Source organism: Aegilops tauschii, chromosome 4 (genome assembly GCF_002575655.3).
Source record: "Aegilops tauschii subsp. strangulata cultivar AL8/78 chromosome 4, Aet v6.0, whole genome shotgun sequence".
Classification (NCBI taxonomy): Eukaryota; Viridiplantae; Streptophyta; class Magnoliopsida; order Poales; family Poaceae; genus Aegilops; species Aegilops tauschii.
Genome location: NC_053038.3, coordinates 15,764,033 through 15,779,729, shown reverse-complemented (window position 1 = coordinate 15,779,729; position 15,697 = coordinate 15,764,033).

Here is a 15,697-nt window from a genome sequence, read left to right as displayed (position 1 = left end):
TTCATTGAGAGTTCCCCTGTATCGTCGACAAAAGGTTCGATGGCTCATTCGATCATCAACAACGATGCTGTTTCCGGAGAAACTTTCCTCCCTGGTCAGCTTTTTGTGTTTGGCGGTTTCGTTCTGCGTGCCAATTCAACTGGTCACCTTGAACAGATCGACAACTACGCCCCTGGTCGTCAGATCAGGTTCGAAAGCCTGAACTATGTCGCTGATATCCGAGGAGACTTGATCTTCGAAGGGTTCACGGCCTCGACTGCTATTCCTCATCTGCTAGAAGGAAACCCGTCGGATCCACCATCAGGCACCGTTTAAGGTGTTGCAAATATGCCCTAGAGGCAATAATAAAATGGTTATTATTATATTTCCTTGTTCATGATAATTGTCTATTGTTCATGCTATAATTGTGTTATCCGGAAATCGTAATACATGTGTGAATACATAGATCACAACATGTCCCTAGTGAGCCTATAGTTGACTAGCTCGTTGATCAACAGATAGTCATGGTTTCCTGACTATGGACATTGGATGTCATTGATAACGGGATCACATCATTAGGAGAATGATGTGATGGACAAGACCCAATCCTAAGCATAGCACAAAGATCGTGTAGTTCGTTTGCTAGAGCTTTTCCAATGTCAAGTATCATTTCCTTAGACCATGAGATCGTGTAACTCCCGGATGCCGTAGGAGTGCTTTGGGTGTACCAAACGTCACAACGTAACTGGGTGACTATAAAGGTACACTACAGGTATCTCTGAAAGTGTCTGTTGGGTTGACACGGATCGAGACTGGGATTTGTCACTCCGTATGACGGAGAGGTATCTCTGGGCCCACTCGATAATGCATCATCATAATGAGCTCAATGTGACCAAGTGTTTGGTCACGGGATCATGCATTACAGTATGAGTAAAGTGACTTGCCGGTAACGAGATTGAACGAGGTATTGGGATACCGACGATCGAATCTCGGGCAAGTAACGTACCGATTGACAAAGGGAATTGTATACGGGATTGATTGAATCCTCGACATCGTGGTTCATCCGATGAGATCATCGTGGAACATGTGGGAGCCAACATGGGTATCCAGATCCCGCTGTTGGTTATTGACCGGAGAGTCGTCTCGGTCATGTCTGCGTGTCTCCCGAACCCGTAGGGTCTACACACTTAAGGTTCGGTGACGCTAGGGTTGTAGAGATATTAGTATGCGGTAACCCGAAAGTTGTTCGGAGTCCCGGATGAGATCCCGGACGTCACGAGGAGTTCCGGAATGGTCCGGAGGTGAAGAATTATATATAGGAAGTCCAGTTTCGGCCACCGGGAAAGTTTCGGGGGTCACCGGTATTGTACCGGGACCACCGGAAGGGTCCCGAGGGTCCACCGGGTGGGGTCACCTATCCCGGAGGGCCCCATGGGCTGAAGTGGGGGGGGGGGAACCAGCCCCTGGTGGGCTGGTGCGCCCCCCCTTGGGCCTCCCCTGCGCCTAGGGTTGGAAATCCTAGGGGTGGGGGCGCCCCCCACTTGGCTTGGGGGGGAAGCCACCCCTTGGCCGCCGCCCCCCTTGGAGATCTGATCTCCCAGGGCCGGCGCCACCCCCAGGAGGCCTATATATAGGAGGGGGAGGGAGGGCAGCCGCACCACAGCCCCTGGCGCCTCCCTCTCCCTCCCGTGTCACATCTCCCTCCTCCCGCAGCGCTCGGCGAAGCCCTGTCGGAATCCCGCTACTTCCACCACCACGCCGTCGTGCTACTAGATCTCCATCAACCTCTCCTTCCCCCTTGCTGGATCAAGAAGGAGGAGACGTTGCTGCTCCATACGTGTGTTGAACACGGAGGTGCCGTTCGTTCGGCGCTCGGTCATCGGTGATTTGGATCACGACGAGTACGACTCCATCAACCCCGTTCACTTGAACGCTTCCGCTCGCGATCTACAAGGGTATGTAGATGCACTCCTCTCTCTCGTTGCTAGATGACTTCATAGATTGATCTTGGTGATGCGTAGAAAATTTTAAATTTCTGCTACGATCCCCAACAGTGGCATCATGAGCCAGGCCTATGCGTAGTTTCTATGCAGGAGTAGAACACAAACTTATTGTGGGCGTAGATATTGTCAATTTTCTTGCCACTACTAGTCTTATCTTGTTTCGGCGGCATTGTGGGATGAAGCGGCCCGGACCGACCTTACACGTACGCTTACGTGAGACAGGTTCCACCGACTGACATGCACTAGTTGCATAAGGTGGCTAGCAGGTGTCTGTCTCTCCCACTTTAGTCGGAACGGATTCGATGAAAAGGGTCCTTATGAAGGGTAAATAGAAATTGGCATATCACGTTATGGTTTTACGTAGGTAAGAAACGTTCTTGCTAGAGACCTATAGAAGCCACGTAAAAACTTGCAACAACAATTAGAGGACGTCTAACTTGTTTTTGCAGCATATGCCTTGTGATGTGATATGGCCAAAAGGATGTGATGAATGAGATATATGTGATGTATGAGATTGATCATGTTCTTGTAATAGGAATCACGACTTGCATGTCGATGAGTAAGACAACCGGCAGGAGCCATAGGAGTTGTCTTTATTTTTTGTATGACCTGCGTGTCATTGAATAACGCCATGTAAATTACTTTACTTTATTTCTAAACATGTTAGCCGTAGAAGTAGAAGTAATCGTTGGCGTGACAACTTCATGAAGACACGATAATGGAGATCATGGTGTCATGCCGGTGACGAAGATGATCATGGCGCCCCGAAGATGGAGATCAAAGGAGCAAAATGATATTGGCCATATCATGTCACTATTTGATTGCATGTGATGTTTATCATGTTTTACATCTTATTTGCTTAGAACGACGGTAGCTTAAATAAGATGATCCCTCACTAAAATTTCAAGAAAAGTGTTCTCCCTAACTGTGCACCGTTGCGAAGGTTCGTTGTTTCGAAGCACCACGTGATGATCGGGTGTGATAGATTCTAACGTTCGCATACAACGGGTGTTGACGAGCCTAGCATGTACAGACATGGCCTCGGAACACACGCAATACACTTAGGATGACTTGACGAGCCTAGCATGTACAGACATGGCCTCGGAACACGGAAGACCGAAAGGTCGAGCATGAGTCGTATAGAAGATACGATCAACATGAAGATGTTCACCGATGTTGACTAGTCCGTCTCACGTGATGATCGGACACGACCTAGTTAACTCGGATCATGTTTCACTTAGATGACTAGAGGGATGTGTATTTGAGTGGGAGTTCATTGAATAATTTGATTAGATGAACTTAATTATCATGAACTTAGTCTAAAATCTTTACAATATGTCTTGTAGATCAAATGGCCCACGTTGCCCTCAACTTCAACGCGTTCCTAGAGAAAACCAAGCTGAAAGATGATGGCAGCAACTATACGGACTGGGTCCGGAACCTGAGGATCATCCTCATAGCTGCCAAGAAAGATTATGTCCTAGAAGCACCGCTAGGTGAAGCACCCATCCCAGAGAACCAAGATGTTATGAACGCTTGGCAGTCACGTGCTGATGATTACTCCCTCGTTCAGTGCGGCATGCTTTACAGCTTAGAACCGGGGCTCTAAAAGCGTTTTGAGCAACACGGAGCATATGAGATGTTCGAAGAGCTGAAAATGGTTTTCCAAGCTCATGCCCGGGTCGAGAGATATGAAGTCTCCGACAAGTTCTTCAGTTGTAAGGTGGAGGAAAACAGTTCTGTCAGTGAGCACATATTCAAAATGTCTGGGTTGCACAACCGCTTGACTCAGCTGGGAGTTAATCTCCCGGATGATGCGGTCATTGACAGAATCCTTCAGTCGCTTCCACCGAGCTACAAGAGCTTTGTGATGAACTTCAATATGCGGGGATGGAAAAGACCATTCCTGAGGTATATTCAATGCTGAAATCAGCGGAGGTGGAGATCAAAAAGGAACATCAAGTGTTGATGGTGAATAAAACCACTAAGTTCAAGAAAGGCAAGGGTAAGAAGAACTTCAAGAAGGACGGCAAGGGAGTTGCCGCGCCTGATAAGCCAGTTGCCGGGAAGAAGCCAAAGAATGGACCCAAGCCGGAGACTGAGTGCTTTTATTGCAAGGGACGTGGTCACTGGAAGCGGAACTGCCCCAAATACTTAGCGGATAAGAAGGCCGGCAACACCAAAGGTATATGTGATATACATGTAATTGATGTGTACCTTACCAGTACTCGTAGTAGCTCCTGGGTATTTGATACCGGTGCGGTTGCTCATATTTGTAACTCAATAATTGTTATTTAGTGCCAGCTTTGAGCATGAACATTGTATCAGGATCTCGTTTAATTCGAGATGGCTACTCATTTAAATCCGAGAATAATGGTTGTTCTATTTATATGAGGCATATGTTTTATGGTCATGCCCCGCTGGTCAATGGTTTATTCTTAATGAATCTCGAACGTGATGTTACACATATTCATAGTGTGAATACCAAAAGATGTAAAGTTGATAACGATAGTCCCACATACTTGTGGCACTGCCGCCTTGGTCACATTGGTGTCAAATGCATGAAGAAGCTCCATGCAGATGGACTTTTGGAGTCTCTTGATTACGAATCATTTGACACGTGCGAACCATGCCTCATGGGTAAGATGACCAAGACTCCGTTCTCCGGAACAATGGAGCGAGCAACCAACTTATTGGAAATCATACATACTGATGTGTGCGGTCCAATGTGTGTTGAGGCTCGCGGTGGCTATCGTTATGTTCTCACTCTCACTGATGACTTGAGTAGATATGGGTATGTCTACCTAATGAAACACAAGTCTGAAACCTTTGAAAAGTTCAAGGAATTTCAGAGTGAGGTTGAGAATCAACATGACAGGAAAATAAAGTTCTTACGATCAGATCGTGGAGGAGAATATTTGAGTCACGAATGTGGCACACACTTAAGGAAATGTGGAATTGTTTCACAACTCACGCCGCCTGGATCACCTCAGCGAAATGGTGTGTCCGAACGTCGTAATCGCACTCTATTGGATATGGTGCGATCTATGATGTCTCTTACCGATCTACCGCTCTCATTTTGGGGCTATGCTTTAGAGACTGCCGCATTCACTTTAAATAGGGCTCCGTCGAAATCCGTTGAGACGACACCGTATGAATTATGGTTTGGGAAGAAACCTAAGCTGTCGTTTCTAAAAGTTTGGGGATGCGATGCTTATGTCAAGAAACTTCAACCTGAAAAGCTCGAACCCAACTCGGAAAAATGCATCTTCATAGGATACCCTAAGGAAACCATTGGGTATACCTTCTACCTCAGATCCGAAGGCAAGATCTTTGTTGCCAAGAACGGGTTCTTTCTGGAGAAAGAGTTTCTCTCGAAAGAAGTGAGTGGGAGGAAAGTGGAACTTGATGAGGTGATAGTCACCCCTTCCGAACCGGAAAGTAGCGCAGTGCGGGAAGATGTTCCTGTGGTGCCTGCACCGACTAGGGAGGAAGTTAATGATGATGATCATGAAGCTTCAGATCAATTTACTGCTGAACTTTGTAGGTCCATAAGGACACGTTCCGCACCAGAGTGGTACGGCAACCCTGTCATGGAGATCCTGTTGTTAGACAATGGTGAACCTTCGAAATATGAAGAAGCGATGGCGGGCCCGGATTCCAACAAATGGCTTGAAGCCATGCAATCCGAGATAGGATCCATGTATGAAAACGAAGTATGGACTTTGACTGACTTGCCCGATGATCGGCGAGCCATAGAAAATAAATGGATCTTTAAGAAGAAGACAGATGCGGATGGTAATGTGACCATCTATAAGGCTCGACTTGTCGCTAAGGGTTATCGACAAGTTCAAGGGGTTGACTATGATGAGACTTTCTCACCGTAGCGAAGCTGAAGTCCGTCCGAATCATGTTAGCAATTGCCGCATTCTATGATTATGAGATATGGCAAATGGACGTCAAAACGGCATTCCTTAACGGCTTTCTTAAGGAAGAATTGTATATGATGCAGTCGGAAGGTTTTGTCGATCCTAAGAATGATAACAAGGTATGCAAGCTCCAGCGCTCCATCTATGGGCTGGTGCAAGCATCTTGGAGTTGGAACATTCGATTTGATGAGATGATCAAAGCGTTTGGGTTTACACAGACTTATGGAGAAGCCTGTGTTTACAAGAAAGTGAGTGGGAGCTCTGTAGCATTTCTCTTATTACATGTGGATGACATACTATTGATGGGAAATGATATAGAATTCTTGGAAAGCATAAAGGCCTATTTGAATAAGTGTTTTTCAATGAAGGACCTTGGAGAAGCTGCTTATATATTAGGCATCAAGATCTATAGAGATAGATCAAGACGCCTCATTGGTCTTTCACAGAGTATGTACCTTGACAAGATATTGAAGAAGTTCAATATGGATCAGTCCAAGAAGGGGTTCTTGCCTGTATTGCAAGGTGTGCAATTGAGCACGGCTCAATGCCCGACCACGGCAGAAGATAGAGAAAAGATGAGTGTCATCCCCTATGCCTCGGCCATAGGGTCTATTATGTATGCCATGCTGTGTACCAGACCTGATGTAAACCTTGCCGTAAGTTTGGTAGGAAGGTACCAATGTAATCCCGGCATGGAACACTAGACAGCGGTCAAGAATATCCTGAAGTACCTGAAGAGGACTAAGGATATGTTTCTCATTTATGGAGGCGACGAAGAGCTCGTCGTAAAGGGTTACGTCGATGCTAGCTTCGACACAGATCTGGATGACTCTAAGTCACAAACCCGATACATGTATATTTTGAATGGAGGGGAAGTAAGCTGGTGCAGTTGCAAGCAAAGCGTCGTGGCGGCATCTACATGTGAAGCGGAGTACATGGCGGCCTCAGAGGCAGCGCAAGAAGCAATCTGGATGAAGGAGTTCATTACCGACCTAGGGGTGATTCCCAATGCGTCGGGCCCGATGACTCTCTTCTGTGACAACACTGGAGCTATTGCCCTTGCCAAGGAGCCCAGGTTTCACAGGAAGACCAGGCATATCAAGCATCGCTTCAACTCCATTCGTGAAAGTGTTCAAAATGGAGACATAGATATTTGTAAAGTACATACGGACCTGAATGTAGCAGATCCGTTGACTAAACCTCTCCCTAGAGCAAAACATGATCAACACTAGAACTCTATGGGTGTTCGATTCATCACAATGTAACTAGATTATTGACTCTAGTGCAAGTGGGAGACTGTTGGAAATATGCCCTAGAGGCAATAATAAAATGGTTATTATTATATTTCCTTGTTCGTGATAATTGTCTATTGTTCATGCTATAATTGTGTTATCCTGAAATCGTAATACATGTGTGAATACATAGACCACAACATGTCCCTAGTGAGCCTCTTGTTGACTAGCTCGTTGATCAACAGATAGTCATGGTTTCCTGACTATGGACATTGGATGTCATTGATAACGGGATCACAACATTAGGAGAATGATGTGATGGACAAGACCCAATCCTATGCATAGCACAAAGATCGTGTAGTTCGTTTGCTAGAGCTTTTCCAATGTCAAGTATCATTTCCTTAGACCATGAGATCGTGTAACTCCCGGATGCCATAGGAGTGCTTTGGGTGTACCAAACGTCATAACGTAACTGGGTGACTATAAAGGTACACTACAGGTATCTCTGAAAGTGTCTGTTGGGTTGACACGGATCGAGACTGGGATTTGTCACTCCGTATGACGGAGAGGTATCTCTGGGCCCACTCGGTAATGCATCATCATAATGAGCTCAATGTGACCAAGTGTTTGGTCACGGGATCATGCATTACGGTATGAGTAAACTGACTTGCCGGTAACGAGATTGAACGAGGTATTGGGATACCGACGATCTAATCTCGGGCAAGTAACGTACCGATTGAGAAAGGGAATTGTATACGGGATTGATTGAATCCTCGACATCGTGGTTCATCCGATGAGATCATCGTGGAACATGTGGGAGCCAACATGGGTATCCAGATCCCGCTGTTGGTTATTGACCGGAGAGTCGTCTCGGTCATGTCTGCGTGTCTCCTGAACCCGTAGGGTCTACACACTTAAGGTTCGGTGACGCTAGGGTTGTAGAGATATTAGTATGCGGTAACCCGAAAGTTGTTCGGAGTCCCGGATGAGATCCCGGACGTCACGAGGAGTTCCGGAATGGTCCGGAGGTGAAGAATTATATATAGGAAGTCTAGTTTCGGCCACCGGGAAAGTTTCGGGGGTCACCGGTATTGTACCGGGACCACCGGAAGGGTCCCAGGGGTCCACCGGGTGGGGCCACCTATCCCGGAGGGCCCCATGGGCTGAAGTGGGGGGGGGACCAGCCCCTGGTGGGCTGGTGCGCCCCCCCCCTTGGGCCTCCCCTGCGCCTAGGGTTGGAAACCCTAGGGGTGGGGGCGCCCCCCACTTGGCTTGGGGGGGAAGCCACCCCTTGGCCGCCGCCCCCCTTGGAGATCTGATCTCCCAGGGCCGGTGCCCCCCAGGAGGCCTATATATAGGAGGGGGAGGGAGGGCAGCCGCACCACAGCCCCTGGCGCCTCCCTCTCCCTCCCGTGTCACATCTCCCTCCTCCCGCAGCGCTCGGCGAAGCCCTGTCGGAATCCCGCTACTTCCACCACCACGCCGTCGTGCTGCTGGATCTCCATCAACCTCTCCTTCCCCCTTGCTGGATCAAGAAGGAGGAGACGTTGCTGCTCTGTACGTGTGTTGAACACGGAGGTGCCGTCCGTTCGGCGCTCGGTCATCGGTGATTTGGATCACGACGAGTACGACTCCATCAACCCCGTTCACTTGAACGCTTCCGCTCGCGATCTACAAGGGTATGTAGATGCACTCCTCTCTCTCGTTGCTAGATGACTCCATAGATTGATCTTGGTGATGCGTAGAAAATTTTAAATTTCTGCTACGATCCCCAACATAAGGATCAACTATCGTTCCTGCCCTGGCCCTAGATCCAGAGCAGACCGCCTTGTCCGAAGACGGGAGTTTTATCCCCACCGGACCCTCTCCCACTGAGGAGCTCCTTTCCGGAGACCCAGAGGCGTCCATATTATCGGCGGACGTGAACTCAAATAGGGTTCTCCCTGCTATTAGAAAGCCGAACTCACCTCTGGCTGTTAACTCCGAACTCTTGAGGTCTGCGTCCATTGGGCGTGGCCAAGCTGCGTTCATCAGGCCCAGCTCCACAGATCCTCAACCACCCGTCCAGTTTTCACTTTTAAGCGAAGCTTTGGACTTAATGCGATCTCTCTCCATCACCGAAGTGTCGCTTCCAAACTACGCCCAGCCCGAACTAGGGGCTCAGTGCGGAGAATTTTGTGTCCCACCCACCACCCAGTTGGTAGCCACTGTCGAGGACTTAACCGACATGCTAGACTATGGCTCCGAACACATCGAAGGTATGGACGACGATGCCGGAACCGACCCAGGCCAAAATCCGCCTATCATTGGGCGTTGGACCGCCACCTCCACATACGACGTGTACATGGTAGATACACCTAAAAAGGACGACGACGACATGCAAGACCCGATCGAGGACAAACCAGTCGAAGTACCACCAAAGCGCCGACGACAGCGGCGCCGCCCATGATCGCGTCGGGAAAAGGACAGTAATACCGGCACCGGAGACAATAACACTCCGGATAACGCCGAACACCCCGAAGACCCCGTCGAGCCTGCATCCGAGCAGGATGAATGGGAAGAGGGACAAGTTAACCCCGACGAGCTAGTCGAGAATGAGGATTCGGAAGATAGTAACTATCTACCGGTCTTCGGGAGGATGTCAGCCTCGGCAACGAAGATTTCATCATGCCAGAGGAACCCCTCGAGCAAGAGCGCTTCAAGCGACAGCTAATCGCCTCTGTGAGGAGCCTTAAAAAGAAATAGCAACAACTTCAAGCCGAACAGGATACGCTCAACGACAGATGGACCAAGGTCCTAGCTGCCGAAGAATACGGCCTCGAGCGCCCAACAAAGAGTTATCCGAAGCATCGGCTACTACCAAAATTTGACGACGAGGCCCTTGAGCCAATACCGTCAAGATATAATCCTGCTGACGAACCAGACCGACCACCACGTGGATGGGACCGAGCGGCTACCTACGCCGAACACCAGCCCGCGCCACCTCGCCGTCGAGGAAAGATGTAGCGGCTCCGGGCTATACCTGCGATTTACGTCAGGACCTAGACAATAGAGCCGGTCAGACTAGATCAATCAACGGATCAAGGGGACGCGCTCCAACACGAGACGACGACCATCAAGCTTGGCGTGGTAAGCATAACCAAACTCGGGCCGAAAACCAAACACGGATGTCATCCGAACTCCGTCGTGACGTCGCCCGATACAGAGGCGCCGCACACCCCTTGTGCTTTACCGACGAGGTAATGCAACACTAGTTTCCAAAAGGGTTTAAACCCGTAAACACTGAAGCATACGATGGAACGATAGATCCCGCTGTCTGGATTGAAGATTTTCTTCTCCATATTCATATGGCTCGCGGTAATGATCTCCACGCCATTAAATAGCTCCCCCTAAAGCTAAAAGGAGCAGCACGACACATGTTGAATAGCCTCCTAGAGAACTCCATTGGTAGCTGGGAAGACTTGGAGGATGCCTTTCAAGACAACTTCCAAGGTACTTATGTCTGACCACCGGACGCTGATGACCTTAGTCATATAGTCCAGCAACCCGGAGAGTCAGCCCGCAAACTCTGGACTCGGTCTTAATTAAAAAGAACCAAATTGTCGACTGTCCGAACGCCGAAGCCCTAGTGGCCTTTAAACATAGCATCCGCGACGAATGGCTCGCCCGACACCTCGGTCAGGAAAAGCCGAAGTCTATGTCAGCTCTTACCGCACTCATGACCCGCTTCTGCGTGGGAGAAGATAGCTGGTTAGCTCGTAGAAGCAACAGTACCATCGACTCTGGCACCTCCGAAGCCAGGGATGACAACGGTAGGCCACGACGCAACAAACATAAGCGTCGGAACAACAATGAATAAACTGAAGACACAACGGTCAACGCCGGATTCAGTGTATCTAAACCCGGTTAGCGGAAGAAGCCATTCAAAGGAAATAAGGACGGTCCATCTAATTTGGACAAAATACTCGACCGGCCTTGCCAGATTCATGGCACCCCTGACAAGCCTGCCAATCATTCCAACAGAAACTGTTGGGTCTTTAAACAGGCCGGTAAGTTAAATACCGAACATAAGGGGAAAGGGCCGCTAAGCGAGGACGATGATGAGCCCCGCCCACCGAACACAGGGGGGCAGAAGAAATTTCCCCTTGAGGTGAAAACAGTGAATATGATATATGTCACGCATATCCCCAAGAGGGAGCGCAAGCGCGCACTAAGGGATGTCTACGTCGTAGAGCCTGTTGCCCCAAAATTCAACCCGTGGTCGGCTTGTCTGATCACCTTTGATCGCAGGGACCACCCGACCAGTATCCATCATGGCGGTTCGGCAGCCCTGGTCCTCGATCCAATCATCGATGGATACCATCTCACTCGAGTCCTTATGGATGGCGGCAACAGTCTTAACCTGGTCTATCAAGATAGTGTTCGTAAAATGGGTATTGACCCATCATGAATCAAGCCTAGTAACACCACCTTTAAAGGGGTGATACCCGGCGTAGAGGCCTGCTGCACGGGTTCATTAACATTGGAAGTAGTCTTCGGTTCACTAGATAACTTCCGAAGCGAAGACTTGATCTTTGATATTGTCCCCTTTCGCAGTGGTTATCACACACTGCTCGGACGAACTTCTTTCGCCCATTTCAACGCAGTCCCGCACTATGCTTACTTAAAGCTCAAAATGCCCGGACCGCATGGCGTTATCACAGTCAATGGAAACATGGAGCGCTCCCTCCGTACGGAGGACCGCGGCCCTCGCAGCGGAGGTGCAGAGCGCCTCATCAAGCCGAACACTTCATCGGCCATCAAGACCTCGGACACTGTTAAGCGAGTCCGACCTACTCTGCAGAACGACAGCTCGGTGGCTCCAGAGCTAGACTAGCAGTTTCGCCTCCGCCAATCGCCCCACATAACCGCGGCATATGTACCGCTTGTGCATAATTACGCACTTAAAATACCCTGGGAACGACGGAGGCACACTGCGGACAAGGTCTATAGTGCGGCTTGACCCTATTTGGACCTTAACTTTTCTTCTTTGATCTTTTCTCCCTCATACTACAGGTTCATTAAAACCTAGCTACACTACGGTCGTGCAAGGGCTCTTTCCGGGCCCCTTTCGTATAAACGTCCGTCGGCTGCTCCTCTCAAAGGACTTTCTGCCAAGGCGAAACGGCGCAGACGTGCGGCAGGGCATCAATGGGATCTTCAAGACTACCTTTTCTTTTAGGCCCTGTATACAGCTTCCCCTTGTGTACAAATTCTCAGCATGTAAAATATCCTTGATGTTTATGGCATTATCTGCAATAGCACGTCTTAACGTATTAATCAGAGTATAAAGGAAACTGTTTATCGCCCCTGTTCGGTATTGGTTTATTTTACCATCTGTATTCCCTCCCCGCTTCAGATTGCTAGATATACTTTGACCTGGCCTATATGCCGGGGGCTCTATTCGGCCATGTATATTTTCAAAAGTCCGAACACTTCTAGGGTATACTTCGGCGTCCCGAATATTGCATTACATGCATCAGCTCCGAATCATGTCTTTGGTCAATAGTTGGGTTGCCCGGCTCCTGTGATTACCACCTTACATTCCGCTTGTTCGGCTAAGGTAGTAAAGGGAGAACTACTGCGATTGTGTTTTTGGTTTGTCCGGTCAAACACCTCAGTAGAGAAAGCCAAAAACTAACTGTCATGATATGGCGAGAGCTGGTCGGTGATTCGGCGACTTACTACAAATCTTTTGTGATTTACTCTGTATTATATGGGCTGGCCTTCGCTCAGTCATGCGCCTAAGGCATCCTAGTTCAGATGGCCGCATACGCACCAGGGGCTAGTACTTAGCCCCACCGTCAAACTCCTATGGCTAAGTGAAAGTAATAAAGCCTCATAGTCCGATTGCCTGGTTCGCTATGCAGACACCTCCTTTACGAACCAAGACGTTGGGTCAAGTGTGATCGCGCACTATACCGAACACCCCCGTAGCATCTATGTGGGGGCTGAAGCCGACAACTCGCAAACTTTCAGAATTGACACAGCCACACAGGAGGAAAATAATTTCCGATAAAGGCATAAATATATTACAAGCCTTGGTTCATAAAAAAAAGTTTGCACAGCCCCGGTACATTCACTCAAACATAACATCATTTGAGCATTGGCCCTCTACTATTCGGGCACCTGCCAGGATGTCTTCAAAGTACCTCTCTAGCTTGCGGTGGTCCTTGCCTTCAGACGGGCCCTCGGTTGCCACGACGGTGGCCCTCATCTTCGCCCAGTGCATCTTGACATGGGCAAAGGCCATCCGCGCACACTCTATGCACGCCGAGCGCTTCACAGCTTCAACTCGGGGCAGCGCATCGACGAGTCGCCTCACCAAGCTGAAGTAGCTGCTCGGAATGGGTTCGGCTGGCCAAAGCCGGACTATGATGTCCTTCATGGCCAGGCCAGACATCCTATGCAGCTCCGACAGTTGCATCATCTGGTTGTTCAATCGCGCCGGACGCTCCGACGCCAGGAACTGTGACCAGAACAGCTTCTCTGTCGTGTTCCCCTCATGGGCTCGGAAGAACTGTGCGGCGTCGGCAGCACTCCCCGGAAGATCCGCAAAAGCGTCTGGAGAACTCCCAAGTCGAGTGAGCAAGGCATATCTTTGATGCCCAAATATACCTGCAAAAGAAAGGGCTTACCAGCCGCTATTTGTTCGGCCTGCCAGATCTCTTCACGAGCACTTCGGGACTCGGTTCGTGCCTCCTTGGCCTCATGGAGGGCTTTGGCGAGTTCGGCCGCTTGGGCCGTAGTCTTCTCCTCCAAAGCTTCACATTTGCTGATGGCGTCCTTCAGCTCTTGCTCCACTTCGGCCACCCTCTCTTCGTGCTGGCGACGGGCGACCTGTTCGGTTTTTAATTCCGCAGCCGCTTTGTCAGCGGCCGCTTTGCTCGCCTTCGCCTCCTCCTTGGCTTGAGCAAGGGCGCTCTTGAGGGTCTCGACCTCGGCCGCGCTACCTGCACTCATAATCACAGCAGTACATGAGTTACACTCTGAATCTGCATATCACTTCAGATATATGATCAAACTCTTTTACACTACACGCATACCTTGCGCCTCATCGAACCGCTTGTTAACATAGTCGATCTCATCATCAGCCAGCTTCAGTTTCCGATTGAGTTCGAAAACTTCAGCGGCCTAGACGGTTTTCGCCAGCAGGGAAGCCTGTTATAAAATAGATAAGTATGTCACCTCTTCCGAATACTATGTGATCCTCTGTTCGGCTTTTTTCAAAAACCGACAGAGTTTCAGGGGCTACTATCTATATACAGGTATATTTCCTTGACATATACCTCGAAGCATGTCAGTAGGCTGGTGAAGGCTTCATTCAGCCCGCTCTTGGCGGACTGAACCTTCTTTACCACCACACCCATCAGGGTGCGGTGCTCCTCCATGATTGAAGCACGTCGTAGTGCTTCCACCAGAGTATTCAGCGCCTCCGGATAAGTGGAGGTCGCCGTCGGAGCTAATGCTCCCCCCTCCTTCAAAGGGGGTTGCTCGCTTGATTCCGGAGCCACATGGGGCTCCAGGATGATGTTCGACTGGGGGCTGGATTGGCTGGGCCCCCGCCGTTAGTCGTCATGGGGATTGATCCCCCATGTCTTCGGCAGCCGAGGTATCACCCTCGGGCGCCTTCTCAACAGCCTCACCCACCCCTCCGCGGCCAGGAGAGGTCCTTTGGGAAAACACCTTGGTGTCGTCCGCAATGATTGGTGAAGGGGCTCGCGGCGGCGTCTCGCTCTCTGCTGCCTCGGGCGGCAGAGAACTCCCCTCAGATAGTGACGGGTGAGGGAGGTTGCGAGCTGGGATGAAAGATGTACAGTGTAATATGTTATACTATAAAAACATAAAGGACCAAAGACATACGGTAAATCCTTTGGTACTCATGATGCGGCCAGGGGCTTCACCCTGGGAAGCCTCTTGGGGATGGGTTCGGCCTCCGAGAGGGCCATCTTCCCCCTCTTTGGCGCCTCCTCCTCCGGATCTGTGGAGGCTGCCCTCTTCTTCCTCCCCTTAAGAGGGGGGTTGCTTTCCGCCTCTTCCTCCTCCTCATCTTCATCTCCCTCATGGGAGAAGGGATTTCAGTCTCTCCGGACACTGCGTCTGAAGTACCCTTGTGGCGGAGGCTGCCTTTGGCCTCCTTGCCCTTCTTCTTCTTGGCCTTCTTGTCCGGCGCCTAATAGGGCGCCGGGACCAGCATCCTCGTCAGCTGGGGTTCGGCCGGGTCTTCAGGAAGCGGGGCCGGACACTTAATCCGCTCCGCCTTTGCCATCCAACCCTCTACAAGGGACATAAAACTCATTATGATTAAAGAATTTATTGACCGAATACATGTTCGAGAAAATCACACTTACCGTTGTGGCCGGATTTCCGCTGTCGAGGCCGATGTCTCCGGTCTTCTTCGGCCACGCTTTTTGGGCCTTGAACATCAGCTTCCAGATATCTTTGTGCGTCGTGCCGAAGAAGTGTTTCAAGGTCCGAGGATCTTCCGGATTAAACTCCCACATGTGAGCGGGCC